The sequence below is a fragment of the Simochromis diagramma genome, unplaced genomic scaffold (assembly GCF_900408965.1).
Source record: "Simochromis diagramma unplaced genomic scaffold, fSimDia1.1 OVJJ01000293.1, whole genome shotgun sequence".
Taxonomy (NCBI): Eukaryota; Metazoa; Chordata; class Actinopteri; order Cichliformes; family Cichlidae; genus Simochromis; species Simochromis diagramma.
The window spans coordinates 7,273,284-7,292,544 of record NW_024386801.1 but is presented as its reverse complement, the minus strand read 5'-3'; the positions used below and the strand labels follow the sequence as shown (position 1 = coordinate 7,292,544).

At 40.5% G+C, this 19,261-nt stretch overlaps 1 protein-coding gene across 1 annotated transcript in view; it reads left to right on the top strand.

Moving 5' to 3' along the window:
- Positions 1–6,664: 6,664 nt before the first annotated feature.
- Positions 6,665–19,261, top strand: part of mafb (v-maf avian musculoaponeurotic fibrosarcoma oncogene homolog b (paralog b)) — a 59,246-nt gene continuing 46,649 nt past the window's right edge. Inside the window, exon 1 of the mRNA XM_040025449.1 lies at positions 6,665–6,670. The gene's annotated coding sequence lies outside the window, so the exon portion shown is untranslated. The remainder of the gene's footprint in view (positions 6,671–19,261) is intronic.

The window sequence follows — 19,261 nt, the reverse complement described above, 5'->3', positions numbered from 1 at the left end:
CGGCTGGATGAGTCTTTTCCTCAGATAAAACATAAATAGGCAAATTCTCGTTGGGAATATGTGTTTAGTTGAGAAATATTTATTTATGTTTTTGTTTACTTTTACTTTGAAATTTGTGAAGTACCCCCAAACAATTTGATCCCACATTTTCGCTTATTTATACATTCATATGCTCCAGAATAATTTAAAGGAGTTGACCATATTTGAAGCTTGAAGATAATAATGCAAGGCTCAAGTCAAGGGCTTGTTAACTAGTTTAGTTTTGCTGATGAAATCTTCCACCACAAGTTCAAGCACACAGCTTATATTTTGATTTAAACCTCTGTTGACTGTCTCCAGCATTTTCTGTCGCTCGTGCAAATGCTGAGTTTTAGTTTCTCTCTTCTAATTAAGGTAATTGTGATTGAAGTGTGGCCTGTTTTACTGTAGCCTTGAGGCAGAAAAGGTTGTGTTTTTGCAGCGCTAAGCTGATAGTTGGTGGAGGTTGGTGGAGGTACCAGGTCAAACCTGAGACCCTCCACCACCAGGAGACAGAGAATGGAATCTCAGATGACCTGTGGACAATAAAGATGCGGAAAGACAAACTGAGACATCTCTGTCAACAAGCTGGCATACCTGAGAGGGAAACATGAAGAAGCAGAGCACATGGATGCTGTTTGAAATAAGATCTCATACTGTACAGATAAGACAGCAGATATACTGCTAGTTACTATTGTATAGCAAAAAATAAACAATAAAAATAAGCATCATGCTTAATTTTTATATTACCTCCAAACTGATGATGTGTCTTTGAACTACAATGTCAGCCTTTCCTTTTTTTCTCTGTCTTCCATTTGTACCCATGTACAGTTATGTGTGTTTTTCCTTTTAATGTTCAAATGGTGTGCCTTACATTTTAAGGAATTTTCACTGGAATTTGAATAAATAACCAGCTAGCTCTACCAGCATTAAACTGTTTTTCATGGAAGTACCTGTAATCCACAACAACAGTCAGAATGTGAGCTAAAAACCTGCATAAAGTGATGTCACTTCTTTGTTTACTGGCACTGTTTCATTCTGTGTGTGTGTGTGTGTGTGTGTGTGTGTGTGTGTGTGTGTGTGTGTGTGTGTGTGTGTGTGTGTGTGTGTGTGTGTGTGTTCTTCACCTGTGACAAGATATCAGCTTTGTTGTAAATGCACTACACTTCGACCCACCTGGATACCTTTTTAACAACTATCCTGAAGAGGAATCGCTGCATGATAGTAATGGTGGTCTTTTTTATGGTATATCATAAGGCTTTTCTCTGTCACACATAGACTGAGAAGCATCACACATTCACAACAATCTGCATTTAAAGAAATAAAGAACTGAATTCAAATTAACAATGCTTCAAGTAAAGTAAAAAGCATTTTTACATTTTCATATATATATAACATTATACTTGTGTGTCTTAATAAACTTGTCCACAAAGTCATCAACCTTTCAGTATTAAGCTATATTTGCACAAAAGTACATTACTGTACAAAACTGCCTGTATTTTAGAGCATGTTGGTGAAGTGTATTATTCAAACGTGATTACTGTTTCCATATTCGGTAGTACAATAAAATAAATAAATAACTTAAGATCAGATGTTTTGTAGTGCTTACAAGCATAGAAACAGGAATCTACATTCAGAATAAAAATCTATCTTAGTCATATTTTATTTTCAGTTAACAAAAAAGAATGAAACCTTTTCACATAGAGAAAAACAAACAAGCAAAAAACACCTGCACTCTCTGGCCTACTTTTAGTTTTCCCGAATTACTTTACCTTGAATTCTTTTGTGTTATGTAACTTCAGATTATTTACCTTCAGGAATGAGCTTTCTCTTTGTTTGTTTTTTTAAATAAACAATACTTGTAACAGTACGCCTAACAGAGTAATACACCATTTCTCTGTAAAATAGCCTTTGTGTCTCTGCATTGTGTGTGTGTGTGTGTGTGTGTGTGTGTGTGTGTGTGTGTGTGTGTGTGTGTGTGTGTGTGTGTGTGTGTGTGTGTGTGTAAGCATTCTTTGGAGCAGGACCAGTGCAGTAGTTATGGAGCTCAAGCGGCCAAATGTTGTACCGCTGCCAAAAACAGTAAAGCAGCCCCCACTGATATCAGTTATTAATATTTAACTGTCCACTATTAAAGTTTAAGGCGGTTGAGATGGAGCTAGGGGGAAAAGAGGCTACTTCATGATCACTGTCCGCACAGCACTGTAAACATGTTCACTAAAAAACCCCTGACAGTGTTACAGTGTGGATTTAGGTAGTGGGAGGCAAAAGTGCACAAGGCTATAGCTGTTCTGTGTGTGTGTATGTGTATGTGTGTGTGTGTGTGCATACAGTATGTGAGGAGAAGACACTGGACATGATAAATGCATTTATTTCTTGCATGATCCTGATTGTAAAAAGTCTTAGCATGACAAGCAGAGGAATATAAGCACGCTGGCAAACCGGGGGCCAGCGTCAACAGCGTGCATGTCTTGTAATACAAATGAATAGATGCGGTGAGCAAAAGTCATGTTCAGAGGTTACAGTCTTGGCTCCTGATGGTCATATTTACTGTCCTCAGTCATCAGGGTGCAGCGAGCCACGTGCCATTTCCTTTGTCATAAAACACCTTTAGATTTACTTTTATTTGTCACCGTAAACCTGCGCCAGAAAACAAATAAAAACGCCATATGGTTTATTGTGTTTTATATTCAGGACACAGCAATAAATACATGGCTGAATATAAAAACATATATGAAAATATAACACATCTGACAGACGTGTGTGCATATTACACATTGATCAAAAATGGTTTTCAGAGCTATTTCTCAATAAATGTTTCGTTTGGTGTAAATTCATTTTAGAGAATCGTGTTAGTCTACTGTATACAGAGTGAAAATAATTTTGTAAAACTTGTTGCCCCCGTCACAACATGCTGTTTTTAGTTTTTAGAGGGTTTTTTTTTTTTTTTGTCTTCTGAGAGGCTCGAGCGTGACCTCCTCTTGAGGTACCGAGGTAAACAAGTCAAACCAAGGTTAAAACAGGAAGAAATGCAGCGTGAGATTCAGCGATGTTCCAACTTGCTCATGAAGAGGTTCTAAAAAAGAATAGGCTGGCTGGCTAAAAGTGAGCATGAAAAATACCCCACCTCCACGTTGACCCATATCATCCATTATGTGTGGTGATTATGAGAATAGAACTGCCTTATGGGTAGCCACAGTTCCAGGAACCAATAGCTCACTGTCAGGCTGTGTTTTAACCGTAGGGTGACCAGGTTTGTTACAGTTTGCTTTATTGAAGCCTCACTGAAGTCACAGCAGACGTGGTTAATCTGATTGCGTGGCTGAACTGCTGGATCAGTCGGTGACCTGCTTCAATTTATATTCAGATAAATGGACCAACAATTGTACCACACACAGGCATCTTCAAAGAGGTCATGACCACAAAGAGAGCACAGCTGTACATGGGGCCTGCGCATGATGCTGGATCATACACGCGCTCTTTTCTCCCATATAAATCAAGGGCTTGAAATAAAAGGTGTGTCTCTCCCTAAACTGCTTTATGTCACAGTGCTTCTCATGCATAATGCATTCATTCAAATGGCAATGGTCTGCTTTAAGAAATAACAGGAGAACCTAAATCTTTGCAAAAATTAGGCTTTTAATGAAATTTCCATGAATGCAAATGCAGGCCAGGTTTCAGCGTAATTCTGCCCAGGAATTAAACTAAGTTGGCCCGGTTTATCTTAATAGCTGATCTCGGCCCAGTGGGGCTGGTATTAAGTCTGTCGGTCGCAGCACAGTGCTCAACGCAATCACAGCTTTGCCTTCTCTTGCGTAGCTTCCTCCAGTGACCAGCACAGAATTTACATGTGCGTGGACATGCACTCACACACACATACGCACTCACCCCGGCGCATACACAATTGCACACACACACGCCTCACTGGATTCCAATATGATGTTCTTCCATTGATATTACGGATGTAATTATGCTGTGTTGATTATTAAAAGAGATTTGTCTGTGGACTATACAGTATTGTTTAGGAAGCGACGATCAGTTTCAGCCACAGTTCAAACTTCTGTTTTTGTGTTTAATTATTTTAGTTGTCATTAATTAATAAAATGTTTACGGTGGTTCGGGAATTTTACCTTTCTTAAGTTAGTACCAGTATATCGTCTTTTTTCTTTATATTTTATGTAAAATCTTAAAATGAAAATGAGCGGACAACAAAGGTAATTGATTTCAGATTTATCACAGGACTGTATTCATGCTAAATATTAGTGTAATTATGGAGCTTGCGTGTGCGCACGTCTAAACTGCTGCTTTAGTTATGTGACATTTACTCAAAATAAGTGGGATCAGAACTTCATTATCAGACCATTTGAATTCAAACTGATTAGAATATTAAGGTGTGCAAGACAGACAAATGTCTCACTGATTAATGCACTGAGATCACAGTTTGTGGTCTGTGATGGTAAGCGTGAGCATGTGTGCACGTGTGTGTGATCTGCATGTATATACAGTCATTTCGCTCCATCTACTCGCACAGATCCTTCACAGGTTTTCCGTCTTTGTTGTCCACGAGTATCGTCCTTCACAGTTTTCACTGAGTGCATGAAGTGGATCTCTGTGCTGACATAAAGTGTCGTAATGGTTCTCCTCACTGAGCCATTGTGTGTTTGGTATATAGCTTCCAGTGAGAAGTGAAAAACCACTGGTGCCTTTACTCTATTCTAGCACAAAGTGACTCGGAGTAACTGCCAATGATAACTAGTAATTACATCCATTTAAAATGTGCATTATTTTACCCCTGTACTGAATAAACTAGTGAGGCAGAAAATTGTCCAGTTTTATCCTCTCTCTTATAAACACGCATTTTTCGAAGGAGGCATTTATTTTTGACAGGTTTTATCCTTGAGTGAGGCTAAACATTCTTCAGGAGTTTTCATACTAATATTCACTGTGACAGACTGACAGACACCAGGACAGACATACATTTAGTCACAGTAAAGGTACCATGGGTCAAAATTAATGTCTCCAGTTCACTAAAGTGACTCTTACTCTGAGCCATTGAACTTTGATAGAGGATTCATCTTTTGAACTTGAGGCATTTTGACAAAAAATATTATTTGCACCAGTCCACAAAGAGAACATGATTTCCTGGGTGGAAATGTACTTGAATGGACATGTGCTGTCTATTCACTGAGGGAACTTTCTCTTAATACCAGTCTGGCTCTGTCCCTATATGTGTGGACTCATTGTATGCATGTGGCACAAAGAGTGATAGGAGTCTTTAGAAAAGAGCGAAGCTCTCCACAGATTAGACTCCATTAGCATTTAAGGTACTGTCATAAATTCCTCCCAAAGTGAAGGGGAGAGGCAGGACAAATGAAGTAGGATTAATAGGGGCCCGAGCCTGACCGATAGTGGGGATTGTGAGGCAGGGTCACCTTGGGATAGAGGGGCAGGGTGGCAAATGTGTATGGGGGAGACTAGTAGAGGTAAAGTTAAGATGGACTTAGACATACAAGACTGACATATGAAATGTTCTGAACAGCTGAATTTTGATAAAAGAAGAAAGAGCATGGAAGGTAAAAGGTAAAAGGAGGAGATATGAGTTAACAGTGCAGAGGAACAGAGCCAGAGTTTGTTAGGTCTCTGACCTTCCCTGCAGCTGACCCCCCAGATAGGTAATGAGGTCAACATAAGGAGACAGATAGCTGCTATGTGTCAGGGGGGATGAAGGTGAGGGTGAACGGCTGTAAATGCACACTTGTTAGTGCTTTTTTACTTATCAATAGCCCAACTTGTTCCCATATGTTCAAAACAAGTTTCAAAAGTTGATCTTCGTAAGTCTAGTAAACCTACAATATTATTAGCCTCACTTAGTAACAATAACAAAAACATAGAGCTGTCACCATTCTATGCACAGATACACAGATTCTCACTAACTGATATCATGCATTTAGTTGTTGGCATGTTGTTACATAGAGTTACATACACAAAGGGTGCAATGTGGAAGAGTAATGTTTGTATAATAACAAATTTAATTTAAGAATCAGATGGCTGTTGATATTAATTTGGTCGTTAGGGGTTTGTTTGTTTTTTTTTGAGTATGTTGCACATTGTGCAAATGTTTCATGTGTTAAACTGCTGATTGTTTATGTGGATCTGATGAAGATGACCTTAGCTTAGTAGTGTCTGTATGCTAATGCTAACATGAAAATTGATATATTGCTGAAAACGTACTTTTTTTTTCACAAGTTCTGTTAGTTCGTTTCGTCGAACTATTTTGAGACGGTCCCTAACTGCAGCTTTTCCTGTCTTCTGCGGTGTTTGGCGCTACATCAGCCAAACTTTCCTCGGTGATCTAACGTGAAATCCTCGACAACCATAGTACCTTATTAAACCAAGGTAGGCTACACAGCTGTGTTTGGAGCCTTAATAATCTAGTTGTGCTACTTTAGTTATTTTGTAGTGACATACCACAATCACCTGAAGACTAAATAAGAATTTTAGACATCTGGGATTCCAACAATGTGACAAAGAGTGATTTTCAGTAACTGCAGTAAGGTATGGCTGACTCTGTTGCTTTTTATGACTTTATAGCGGCAGTGATGTATCTCTGGTGGTCTGGGGAACTCGTGGCCAGTGAAGTACGTTTGCTCTTGTTTTACTTGTACACGACCGCAGCTACAGAAAACGCTTTGGGCGCAAAAAGGAGCTGCTATAGGTTCCATGAGTAAAGTCAGGTCAGCATCACCATTTTAAGTCTAAAAATAGTTGAACGCACTTTGTGTCACTGCAGCTTAAAACCACACTCATGAAAGGAGTCCAAGTTCAGAGTTCATTTGTGGTCCAAAACAAAATGCTGAAAGACACTTAACCTTTCAGACAAGGTCAGAGGAACAGCAAAGATGGAGGCCTGCAGTAGAAAGCAGGAAGGCAGCCACGTTTTACAGGTTTACATCTCCATAGTTTTGGCGCTGACCAAGTCAGGTCTGGAGCCATGAAACTAATGAAACACCAATTTGTTCTCTGGAAAATAGCATCTCTATTCCTGGAAGATTCTTTCTTATTCATTCTTAATGAGCATCAGTAAGAATATACTGCAGATTGTTGGCAACTTCTAAACAACTTTATCCTTTCCTTTTTTTTCCGTTGGCTACAAACAATTTCAGTTTCCAAGTTTGAAAGTTCTAAAAGAACCAATATATGGTTATGCAATCGGACACCTATTTGTGCTTGTGGATCTTATATCAAATTTCTAAGTAGACTAAAACTATATTTTAATGCATTTTTTTTTTTATTCTTTACTCTCAAACAAGGATCAGCAAAAAAAAATCCTGAAACACATGTAAACAGATGAATAATAGAGTACATATCTGTAGTATGGTATGTCTTAATGATATAGGCTAGATCCTGACAAAACTATTGACTTACACATTCAGTTACCAGATTTCCATTCTGGCTCCAGATTGTCCAGAAAGGAAAGCCAGCAACCTAGATAAAGAAAAGATGTCCTCAGTGTATTGAACTTTCTTCATAGTCAGGACCCCAGCTCACAGTTATTAATATACTAGGTCTTTTTTAGTGTTACTTGCCCAAAGCACCCAAAGCATAAACACATATAAGCAGCCCGAGATGTGGGGCAAATTTTATGTACAACACTTTTCCTATCACACAAACACACTCACAGACTGCTAATTTTTCTGGCATAGCTTTGTTGCAGTATTGTGTTTAAAGTTGTATTTATATTTTTCTAATATCATAGTTTGATCTTGTCTTGATGCATGCTCAGTCATCTAGGTAAGTAGATCCCAAAAAGTGGATTCTCTTCATCAACGTAGCGTGAAACAGCTAGTTTCATCTTCTTTATAAGCTCTTTCTTTTTATAGTCGCTCTGCTGCCAGTAGATGTGTTTCTGTTTGTGATTGGCCAGATGCTTCCAGCAAGGATGCCTTTCATATTAAGGCACTTGCAGCCAGATTGGAAAACCCCGTATTTACTTATAGACTTGATAATGAATGTTCATGTAACCGTTTAGCCTCACTGCCGATGTAAACCCAGGTAAAGAAAATCTATCCTCGGTATGTTGAACTTGCTTCATAGTACAGCGCATTTCTGCACATGGTATCATTCTGTGTTGGCCACTAGATGCTGAAGCTTCTAAAAAAAGTAGTCTTTCCTTTTTCATTGATTGTAGATGCTCTGAAGTAAAGATGACTTGACTCTTTTTGAAGTTAGGTGTAATTCTGCAGTAAGCCAAAGTTGTTTTAAGGCCTTTAAATACATCGTCTCTCTTTTTCCTGTTGCTTTGTTAAGCAAAAAAAAATAATAGTTGTCTGTCTCTGGGAGCTAAATTGAAACGAAGAAAAGAAGACAACACATGTTGTGCTGTACAATATTGATTTGACAAGCTATGATTAAACTCTACTTACTGGGTTCCCATCCATTTTAGGTTGCAACTGAAAACCACAATTAGACTAGATGCTGAATCACTGACTTGCAGCAAGTCTGTAACAAAGTTTCCCCCCTTCTCTGATCTGCAGTTTGAATTGACTTTCAGCCAGCCAAGGAGGTGAGGGTGAATGTCTGCCTTTATGCAGCTTAACTCCCAACCTTTACAGTAGCAGGGACAAGGTGACTTACAGGTAATCTATAAGAATAAGGAGCCAGGCAGGCGCCCTGGGCTTTTATTAGATCTCCAATACTCCCCGGCCCCAACCCCAGTCCCAGGCTCGGCCCCAGATTGGCACTTGCTGGCTCCACCTAGAGAAGGGCTACGTCGCAAATTACTCCAGACAGCCACAATGACATCCACCTAAAAACCACCTTTCCTTTAACAGGGCGGCTAGGGCGGCAGAGGATAGAAGATGTCAGTGTCTCCTCGTATTCAACTGTGGAGAAAGTGAAAGAAAGGCAGAGAAGGACTAGAGGGGTCTATCTGTCAGAGCTTAAGGAGTTTTCTAACAGTACATTGACCTTGAGTGGTTGCCATTGATTTCCAGTAACGCCTCCCAAACTGCGTTGCGAACCCCGCCGAGCACTGCGGGACCCTGATTGGGAACAGATTTCCCAAATTCCGATAGCGTGCCACCTGCCCAGGATGATGGATAGTCCTCCTGTATCCCATCAATCCTCACCTGCTGCCGAGGAGGTGACACCTGGGCCAGATTTATCATCATATACGACATCAAGGCTAGGAGCCAATCAGGGAGAGGTATACTAAACTGAGGCCCCTCCCCCACGGAGGGCTCCATTATGTTTGAAACAGATTTATTCCTGCAAAGTAAAAAGAGGAGGAGAGAAAGGAAGAAGAGAAGAGAGGGAAAGGGCAGAGAGATGACTCTCTGGGATAAACAGACGTAGAGTAAATGATGCTTTAAGGGCGTAGTATGCTATTAAGTATTGCACATTCTTAAACTTGAGGAAATCACCAAAACGAAGGATCTGAGGCAGCTATATAAGACTTTTAAAACAGCTTACCAAAATAAAAGTTTATTTTCTTTTTAAAAAGCATCATCTTCAGTGGTTTACAGCTGTTTCTGTACATCTGTGGTATAGATTCACTTTAGGTCTTCAAATTCTGAGGAATGGCCCTTTAAAAAATAAAGCCAGCAGACACTGATCCTGTCATTGCTGTCGTGTAGCCTACTAATATTGATATGTGTGATACGTGAAATGTTTTTGTCAGTATCGCTTTAGGGCCGACCAAAATACGGTTTATCACATGATGAACTGATCTAATTCCATCGCTCAGAAATGGTCATCGAAGCAGAAGAGGTGATCACGGGACCATGAATGCGCTAATCCAATTAATATCCTCCTGTTCCTGCCACTGATTTTACGACTAGTTAAAAACCTTCTGCTGCTTTTATGGCTATTAGAAGCTAAGTGTGAGCTATCTTCTACTCCACTCTGTTTTTTTCTCCCCACCAGCATTTGGTGACCCTAAAAATTAAGAGCCTGTAGGGAGCGGAGGGTTCAACAGAGGCCAACCACCTCTGGTTCACTGCAACAGAAATCTAAAAAACTATCCAGAATGAGACCTGACAGTTGTGATAATGGTCCTTGAATTGCCAGGAGTTTTCGCCTCTACAATTAACCTACCCTCTCCCTCCCCACCCCCAACCCTTTCTTTGCCCTCTTCTGCTCTATAAACCCCTCGTCCTTTTCCATCCTTCCCTCCCTTTTACTTGGCGGAGCTACAGCGGTTTCTCCAAGGCTCACCAGGCACAGTGCTTTAGCCCTGTGTAATCCTGCCAACCCTATTCCATTAGCCACGCGGACTAAAGAGCTTAACAACACAGCCCCATCGCAGTAGAGGGAAAGAGAGAGAGAGGGGGAAAAAAACGACACAACACAAATTCCTCAGAATACATGGCTGCTCAGTCAGTATTTACACTTTCTCTCTCTCCGCACGCCTTGCCATACCTCTTCCTCTGTCCCTTCATCTCCATGTTGCAAAGAAGCCCAGAATGGATTAGAGATGGCATCAATGGGATGAGACGTATTACCAATCGATTTGGAAAGAGCGTGGTGTGTTCTTATGAGTGGAAAACTTTGGATCTGGCCATTGTGCTGATGCCAAATGCAGCTGATTTGAAGATGAAGTTGTGGCTCTCTCACTCTCTCTCCCTCTATTGCACTCTTCTGTCTCATTTCATCCAAAGCTACTGTTTCTGTTTAATCACTGAAGTCACTAAGAACTGTTTTGTGGTTCCACTGTATTGCCAAGGAGAAACGTGTTTGGTTTAAGAGGCTGTAAAGTAGCTTTGTACTGTTCTAAGGAGAAAGGAGGATAAACAAGCAGATTGGGAGAAACCTGATCAGTATTAATGGCGAAGGTTTAGTCTTTTGTCTTTCACTGACGCCTTGTACCTGACAGCCAAAAACGCCATTCTACTGATTAGATGGCTCTACTGAGAGAGTAAGACAGGCACGAGAGTCTCAGTCATGCTCGTGTGTTTTTTCTTCTTCTGTAGGATGATTGTGAACATTAAAATTTATTTAAGTTATGTCAAATCATTCTTAAACGTTATAACACATAAACACTTGTCAGATGAGGGTCCTCCACCCCCAGCTCAGAGATTATCGCGGTACGGCTGATAGCAGCATTGGATGAGGGGCTGTAGGAAACAGGGGGGACCACCGAGGGGTCTGGGCAGGTTGTCAGCTAAGGGCAGAGGGTGTGGGGAACAGGGGCAGAAGCTGCTGCCATATTTCTTCATGAAGGCGACAGTGACAGAGGAGCGACAAAACGAATGGCCTGTCAAAAGAAATGAGAACAAATAGTTCTTGCACTACATAGTAAGAAGACCCTTCAAGCATCAAGGGCTGGTTTGTTTGGAGGCAGAAACCAGAACCCAGACTACAACTAGCATAACTGCTGGCTATTTTGAATCCTGAGTCTTACTATAGTAATGCTCAACAGTGATGAGGCCTTTAGCAGTGAATTAAATGTTTAGAAGTTTTTTTTTTTTAGTCAAATTACATGGATGATATCTCGGCACCAGAGTCGGAAAACAAGTGCAAATATGAAACTTATGATGGCTGAACTTTCTTATGTTTGGCCAACATCTATTGCTCCTGTTTCTGAAGCCTCTGGTGTCTCGGAGATGTGCACAAGTATCCATTACTTTTGGTGCTGTGGTACAGTAGCAGCAGCAGCAAAAACATCAACACTTTATCTATTATTTAAAAAAAAAAAAGTCAAAATATGCTCTGAAAAGGGCAACGTGGTTGTTAACATTTGGTTTATAAAAAGAGGGTCCTATGCTCCAACCCTGACAGGCCCTGTTTGTGTGGCGTTTGTGTGTTTTCTACATGCCCGTGTGGGTTTTCTGTATGCATGTGTAAGTGTACAGGACCGACAGGACATTCATCTTTCAGATTATTCTCCATCACCTAAGATAAAGTGATCCTCTAAATACTGAAACATCTAATTCAGCCTGATCTTCTGTCAGAAATGGTGACCCATTAACTCTGAACAATCTTCAATGATAAACAGAGTTAAACTGAATATGCCTTTGGTGTAAAGTGGATAAAAATAAAGTGGATAAAAAATATATCAGCCCTGCGTCAAATTGACAACCTGTCCAGGGTCTGCCGGCCAAAAATATATATTTGAAAATTTGCGATAATGATACAACGGACGCGAGATAAAATACTTTACAACTCCACAACTTTATTAGTGCAAAAAATAAATGAAAGGCAAACCAGTTCCACACCTCTGAAGTTGCAGCATTTTTACAAACCAATTCTGGTTCATCTGTTTCATTCAACAATCCGCTTTCGCCTTTCTCATTCTGCGTCACTGCCATGCTTTTTTCGCCATGTGGGTATGAATACAAAGGCACTGCGCATGCGCGTTTTACCCATATTCTATCGCGATATTTGATTTTCTTATCATTGCCTAACATTATACCGGTATTACCGTGAATGGTATGATATGGCCCAGCCCTAGTTGGATGGATCGATTTTTATGTTAAATAAAGAAAGATTTGACCAATTACAGAAGATAAAAAAAGAACTCGGAATGAAACAATGAAACAGGAATATTTAAATGTACATGTCATGTATAAATGTGTCTGAAAGACGGATGCCTGGTGTACATGGAGTGAATGTTCTATGCTAATATTAACCAGCTCTTAGTCAAATTTGATCATTTTTGCCCCCTCCCCAAAAAAGATACATTTATTTTCTTCTGTCAGACCACATTTCCTGGTTTGTAAGTAATGATCTACCTGGACCGCTGGACATGAAAAGGTGGGCCCTCTATTAGAGTTTTAGTGTTCTGACCATGACCTTTTTTGTGTCACTGTCTGAACAATGTTTGCTGGACTCTTGAATTAATAATTAGTAATTTGATAAAGCGTCAGTTTGTGCATATTGCACATTATCTATTTGGCACAACAAACTGTCCTTTGAATGTGCTGTCACTCCATTTTCTATTTGTCTTTATGTCTTTCTCCCCTCATAACATGACTGTCTTTTGCCAAATTGCAGCTTCTCTCCTGGCTGTTTTTTTTTTTTTTTTAATATATATTCTTTCCTCCGTCTGCCTCTCGCCACTTCTTTTTCTGTTTCATCATTAGGCTGTCCCACGTTGAGAGGAGAGTAATCTGAACTATGTGTCCCAGGGGCCCATTCCTTTACTTCCTGCTGTAGGAATAAGCGACCTATTGATTAGTTATCAGCCCGTAATTGGGCTGCGATCTCTCTCGCCCTCAGATATCCCCTAGATATATGACACTCCTGACAGCCTGAGAGGTGGGTGAGGAGGCAGGGGGTGAGCAGTGGCGAGGGTTTCCTCCTGCCTGCCTGCCAACACTTTACTCAACAAAATGCCTTCTTGACCGCGTAGATGCCAATTGCAGCCCACTTCTCTTCTTGCGAAGGGATTTTCAACATCATGCCAGGGAAAGATTATTCAATCTTTCAAATTATACAGCCAGCAAGAGGTCCAGCAGGATTTTATGCTCTGTGTTAACTATGAGCACCCATTTTTGCCATTTTCTCATAGGAATAAACTCTGAAATTGTAATCAGAGTTTTAAAATGAAAATGGTGCGGCTTACTGAGAAAGAAACTTATATAAGCTCAGAGTAAGTACACCATTCGCATATGGATAATTGCCTGTGAGGGATTTCAATACAAATTGAGGCTCAGGAAGCGGATAAGCAACAGGAAGGGTGTCTCTGCTCCTGTGTAAGCATCCAAATCTACTGTGAGTGTGCAAAGAACCATGACTAACTCTGACTAAGTCTGTTTGTGCGTTTTTAGGGAAAGCTTAAAGATACTTTCCTCTCTTCTTCATCTCGCTTCTTCTTGCTGTCATAACCTCCTTTTTCCCTCTCTAAAAATAAGTAAATAAATCATCTGTCGCTCTTAGGATCTCTTTCCGTTTGACTGTTAAGTGTATGTATTACTCGCCACGTGCGTCCACATTTTCCAGTCATTTCCCTGAAGTGTTAATTGTGAGTGTTTGTGAGCGTCATCAGAGTTTACAGAGCACCTGTTCCACTGGGTTCTCCAGACAGACACAACATGTCAAACCCTCCATTTAGCAGGGAGATTAAAGCTTAGCACTGCCCTCCCCCTGCTCCCTCGCTCCTCCCGTCTCTTCCTCAAAACCACATCTGATAAACATCTCATTTCCACACTCAATATTGCCATAATCAAAAGCCCACCTATTACACGAGGCTTGTTCATCATCTCGCCTCACTCGCCCTCAGTCCAGTAACGGTCAACCCTTTTCCCCCTCCGTTCCCCTTCCCCATCCCTGCCCTCCCCCAGAGAAGAGAATATCACAGTGGAAGTGCATTTGTCTCATGGCATTAATCTAGTGGAGATGTAAAGGATTGCTGTATGAGGCCATGGCGCTCTGTGGGCTGTATTGTCTCTGCAGCTTCCTCTGTGACAGAGTGCAGAATAACGCAGAAGGATGTGAGTTTAGTTTGCCTGCACACTCACACACACTCCTCCGCTCCAAATTATTCTTCAATTTCTGGGGGACGGATGAGGGGATTATCACAGCGAATTTAAAATTAATATTTGCATTCATCTGCAATAATCTTAAATCACACTGTACGCAGAGGTGTTTATATTCTCATCTCTCTTTTTTTGTCTGAATCTTTAAATACTCTCTAGAAGAGTCTCTCTGGAGAAAAGAGGTTTGTGTGGGAAGACTTGGGTCATGTGATCTGTTGTATCTGTAATGTACTTCACATCTGTCTGTTATGGCTGCTCCCTGATGTACACAGAGGTCTGTGTACATCAGCCTCTTGGAAGCTGTCTGTATGTGTGTGCGTGCAAGACTGAGAGTACCACTGCAGCCTGTAGTCATCTTCTTTCTTTTCTTTATATTTGTGACTAAGCTTTTGTTTGTGTTTTTTCCAGTTAGATTTACCATAGTTACCATGGCACATAGCATTTACTTCCACATTCTGGTCCTTATATATCAGCACTTAATTTCTTTTTTCTAACTTTACACTATTCTTTTATATAACCTAACTCAGGGTGGCACAGTGGCTAGCACTGGCACCACAGAGAAAGATGGGTTCAAATCCAATCTGGGGGTCTTTGTGTGTGCAGTTTGCGTGTGTGGGTTCTGTGCGGGCTTCCCCCCACAGTCCAAAGACGTACAGGAGGTTAGGGTAATTGGTGATTCTAAGTTGACCATGTGTGAGTGAATACTTGTTTTTCTCTATGTTTTGGTCCTGCAACAGATTGGCCTGTCCAGGGCGTACCCCACCTTTCACGTTGTGATAGCTAGGATAGGCTCCAGCACCCCGCCCTACCCCCTCGATCCTGAATTGGAGAAGCAGAACAAACTGTGCTTTAATATCAGGGATATACAGTATATGCATGGAACAAGTGCAACATTTTACAGAATTTTAATTAGTTTAAATTATTTATGTTTACATTGCCAACCAGCTTAATCTTTAAACAGTCTACCAGCACCATGGTAACATCATTACAGCACTTTTGTCTGACAAAAATAAATATATATATTTAATTTACACTGATGTAAAACACAGAAAATCCTCACATTTCAGGCGTCGTCAGTGACCGTTCTTGGCTCTGCTGCTTAATAATGAACTTAAAGAATTGATTATTTATTTAAAAATGTTTTTTTAATTATTTTTCTTTCAATTCTTTCTACACACACATGCACACTTTGTGAGTGTGCATGTGTGTGTTGATGAAGATGAGGAGGAGGGGGGGGGAGAAGGAGGACTCTTTGCAACTCATCTATGTATGATGGCACAGTTGCACTCTGACTAATGGGGAAACTCTTTATGTATATGAGTCACATTAATAACAACACGGAGTGGACAGTGTGGACATTAATAACAGTGTACAGTTGCAGAGAGCATATAGCGCAGTACATATACTAGAACAGCCACATCAATAATAACTCATAATCTCCAACTAGAACATGAATCATCATGCCATGTGGACACTGGAAGTCACACAGGCAAACCCTGTGTTCATGTAAACACCTAAAAATAGAAAATCACAGTCATTAGCCGCAAAAGGCTAAAATTGTCCCAGTGTGTCTCTCTCAGTTCAGCAGACTATTAGAAACCATTAGCTTTAAGGGGAAATGAATAGCTCATGCACACTGTATTGTTTTTGTTATTTACCTGCTTCTCCGCATGCTGGGTGATGCACGGTGGGGCTAGTTAATGAGGCCAATAATGTAGCAGTGTGTGCCTAATGAGAGAAGATGAGCCCAGGTTCCATACAATTCACATTTAATTTTTGTGTATCTGTGTGTAAACATTATTACATTCCTGAACCAGGACTGTTGAATCCACAATTAACTACTTCACAGAAAACCTGCTACGTCCGGCGTCACGTATTTGTGTGCTGAAAAAGCCTTTAAAAATCATCAGCGCACAGACTGCGCTGTCGGCACACTACCGATATCCCACTCAAACTGCACTTGACATTTTGCTGTTTTTTTTTAACATATATGATAGAAGTGTATCCCATGTTGCACAGAGCCAGAGAGCTGATGAGACCGCTCAGACGACGCCTGTGATGTCCACCTGCTGTGAGAGACAATAACCAGATGTGAAGAGGAGAGTTTGACACATGCAAGTCTGCTCATTGTGGCTAATTACCAGGCTGAAGCATCTTTCTGTCAGCCACAGAGCCACACAGAAAGGGTGCTACAGTACACGCTGCTTTTTTTTTTTTCCCCCTAATCAAATTCATCCACCCGGGTGAAGCCGAAACTCGTGTTTACTTGTGCTGGATTCTCAAAAATCTTCACCGCCATCTGAGTTCAAACAGCAGAAATAGACTGAAGAAAAACAACAAAGCAACCTCACTTATATCAGGATGCCCTGTCTGTCTTGATATAACAAACTCACTTGTTGAGGGCCTGCTTCTTCACGATCAACCTGGAATATTTTTTTAGCTTATCAAATCCCCGCACTAACCAACAGTTATAGCAGCTATCTGCTTCCTGAGCAGGTAAGTGAATTGAAAGGGTTGTAAAAGTCTGATTAACTCAGGGCTGGGGAGCTGGGTAGTCAGATAGTGGGTGGGGAAATGGCGACCGAGACCGTTCTGTCAGATGTTCCTCTTTGCAAATATGCCACCGTGTTTCTGTGATGTGGAAGCTTATTATCTTATTAAGCATTCTTTTATTTCCCCCTATAAAACACTGGCAAAGGGAAGCGTGGAGCTCTTCTTGCTTCTCCTTGTAATAGCTTCTCACGGCTCCTCATTCTATTACAAAAGATACAACGGTTAGTTAAGACCCCACGAAACATTTCATTTTCTTTCCCTCTAATTAAATGTGTCTCAGATGAGCCCACTGAGCCCACTTGTCGGGTTGTCCTCCATTTGGAGTGCCACCAGAGTTTAATATATGGCATTAAACAGGGATTGAGGATGAAAATGAAGCCTACCTCCCATTGGGAATGTAATGGATGATTAGAAGACATAATCTTAGTAATACAGAAATCCTTTAGTTTCTGTCATTTTATTTAAGTTACTGTCTTTTAAATGTGGTAATGACTTTGGCTATTTTTGGCACAGTTAAAATTTCAACACTGAGGTTATAAAATTCATATTTTGAAAATGCATAGAGTGCGTGTAATGAGTTTCTCCCCCCCCCCAAATTTCTCATTTAAATGAATATACTGCAGGGGTTTTGTACATGGTTTTTCTATATGTTGTGTGAAAATGATGTTTCTGCATGATATTTTGGAGACACAACTAGCCTCGTCTTCTCCAAATAGGTACAGCTGAGCAAGCATATAAGCAAACCATTTCTACTGTAGCAAAGCACGAAACAACCACATGAACATTATCTGTAAATGCAGAACGTGAAGGAACCTCAGAGGCAAACAAAAGGTTAACGTGCTGAAAATAAAAAGTGAGGTCTATTGCAACATGCACATAAGTCATACTGTAATGAGGATGTTTTAAATAGATGTAACAATTAGTAAAGTCACTGTACCAGTAAATCATAAGGAAGTCCTGGAGCACTGGTTATCAGTTACCCAGAATGCCTCAGTGTTCTCCTGGGGTTAAACTCTGAAAGGTCAGACATTGTCTCATTTACAGTTTCTGTAGCTTCCAAATGTAGGCGACGGACAATTAACACGAAGCTGGGTTGTAAACGTTAGGCTGCGACAATGGCATTTGTAACACACACAAAAATGTTTTGTAAAAGCCTCCGAGAGTTCAATGTTTCATTCTTTAATGTATTTAAAGCTATTGATGAGGTTTAAGCATTTCATGCTCCCAGTGGGACACTTAAACTTTGACTGGAAGGAGACACTTGTGTTCATTTTATCTGCACTTAATTCATTTGGAGAAACATTTCTAGTAGGAGCCAATCCTGTAGTGTGTTTTTATTATTCTATAGTCAAGCATGTGATTACGGTATAACGTTTAAATTCATGTGCTCTTAACTTTCCTCTCCACTTACACTGTGTGCAAAGCAAGTTTTTATGATATACACTTCTGTGGACCCCCTGTATTGTGTGTGTGATGTAACAAAGACGGCAGTAAACTTCGTGTGTATGAAACTCCAAAGGGAGGCAGAAAGTGATGCACACAGGACTATTAGCCCTCAGTAATGCAGTTGATGCATTGGCTCTAGTCTTCTTGTTAACCCTTGAGACTCCAGGCAGATAAATCCTGGTTTAAGAGATCTGGCAAACCCAGAGCTCACGCAGCAACTTGTGTCTACTGTTGCATCAACTACAGATCTGCCCAGACTCGTATATGACTTGAGAAGCTCTCTGTAACCACACATATTTTGAGCATTCAAGCTTATCTTAAATGCAAAATTCTAATTTTTATTCACTGCCTCATTTTGAACTTTCTTGCAACCCTTGATTGTAAGATCGTTTTCTACATAGCTACTATTCTATAGGACACTGAGAGGGTGTAATGCCATTACAGTGGTTCAAAGACCTAAAAATGGCTTCACCTTAAACATAAAAGCAAATATTCATTGTTGTTAATTTAATGTTTGCTTCCTGTACGGTCCTGCCAGTCTGAAATTTACACTCAAGCAGCAAAAGCATGTAGCAGCATCAGATGGGACATCTCATCTAGCTAATATTTATTCAAAAGCATCAGAAGGGCCCCTGATGTGTGCTGTAATGAATAAAACACGATGTTTATCCTTCCTGTTTAACGTTAAGTCCCCATGAACAGTCACGGGGACCAAGAGAATATTTACTTGTGTTGGGACACCGGGGAGTTGGATTATCTGCTGGCGG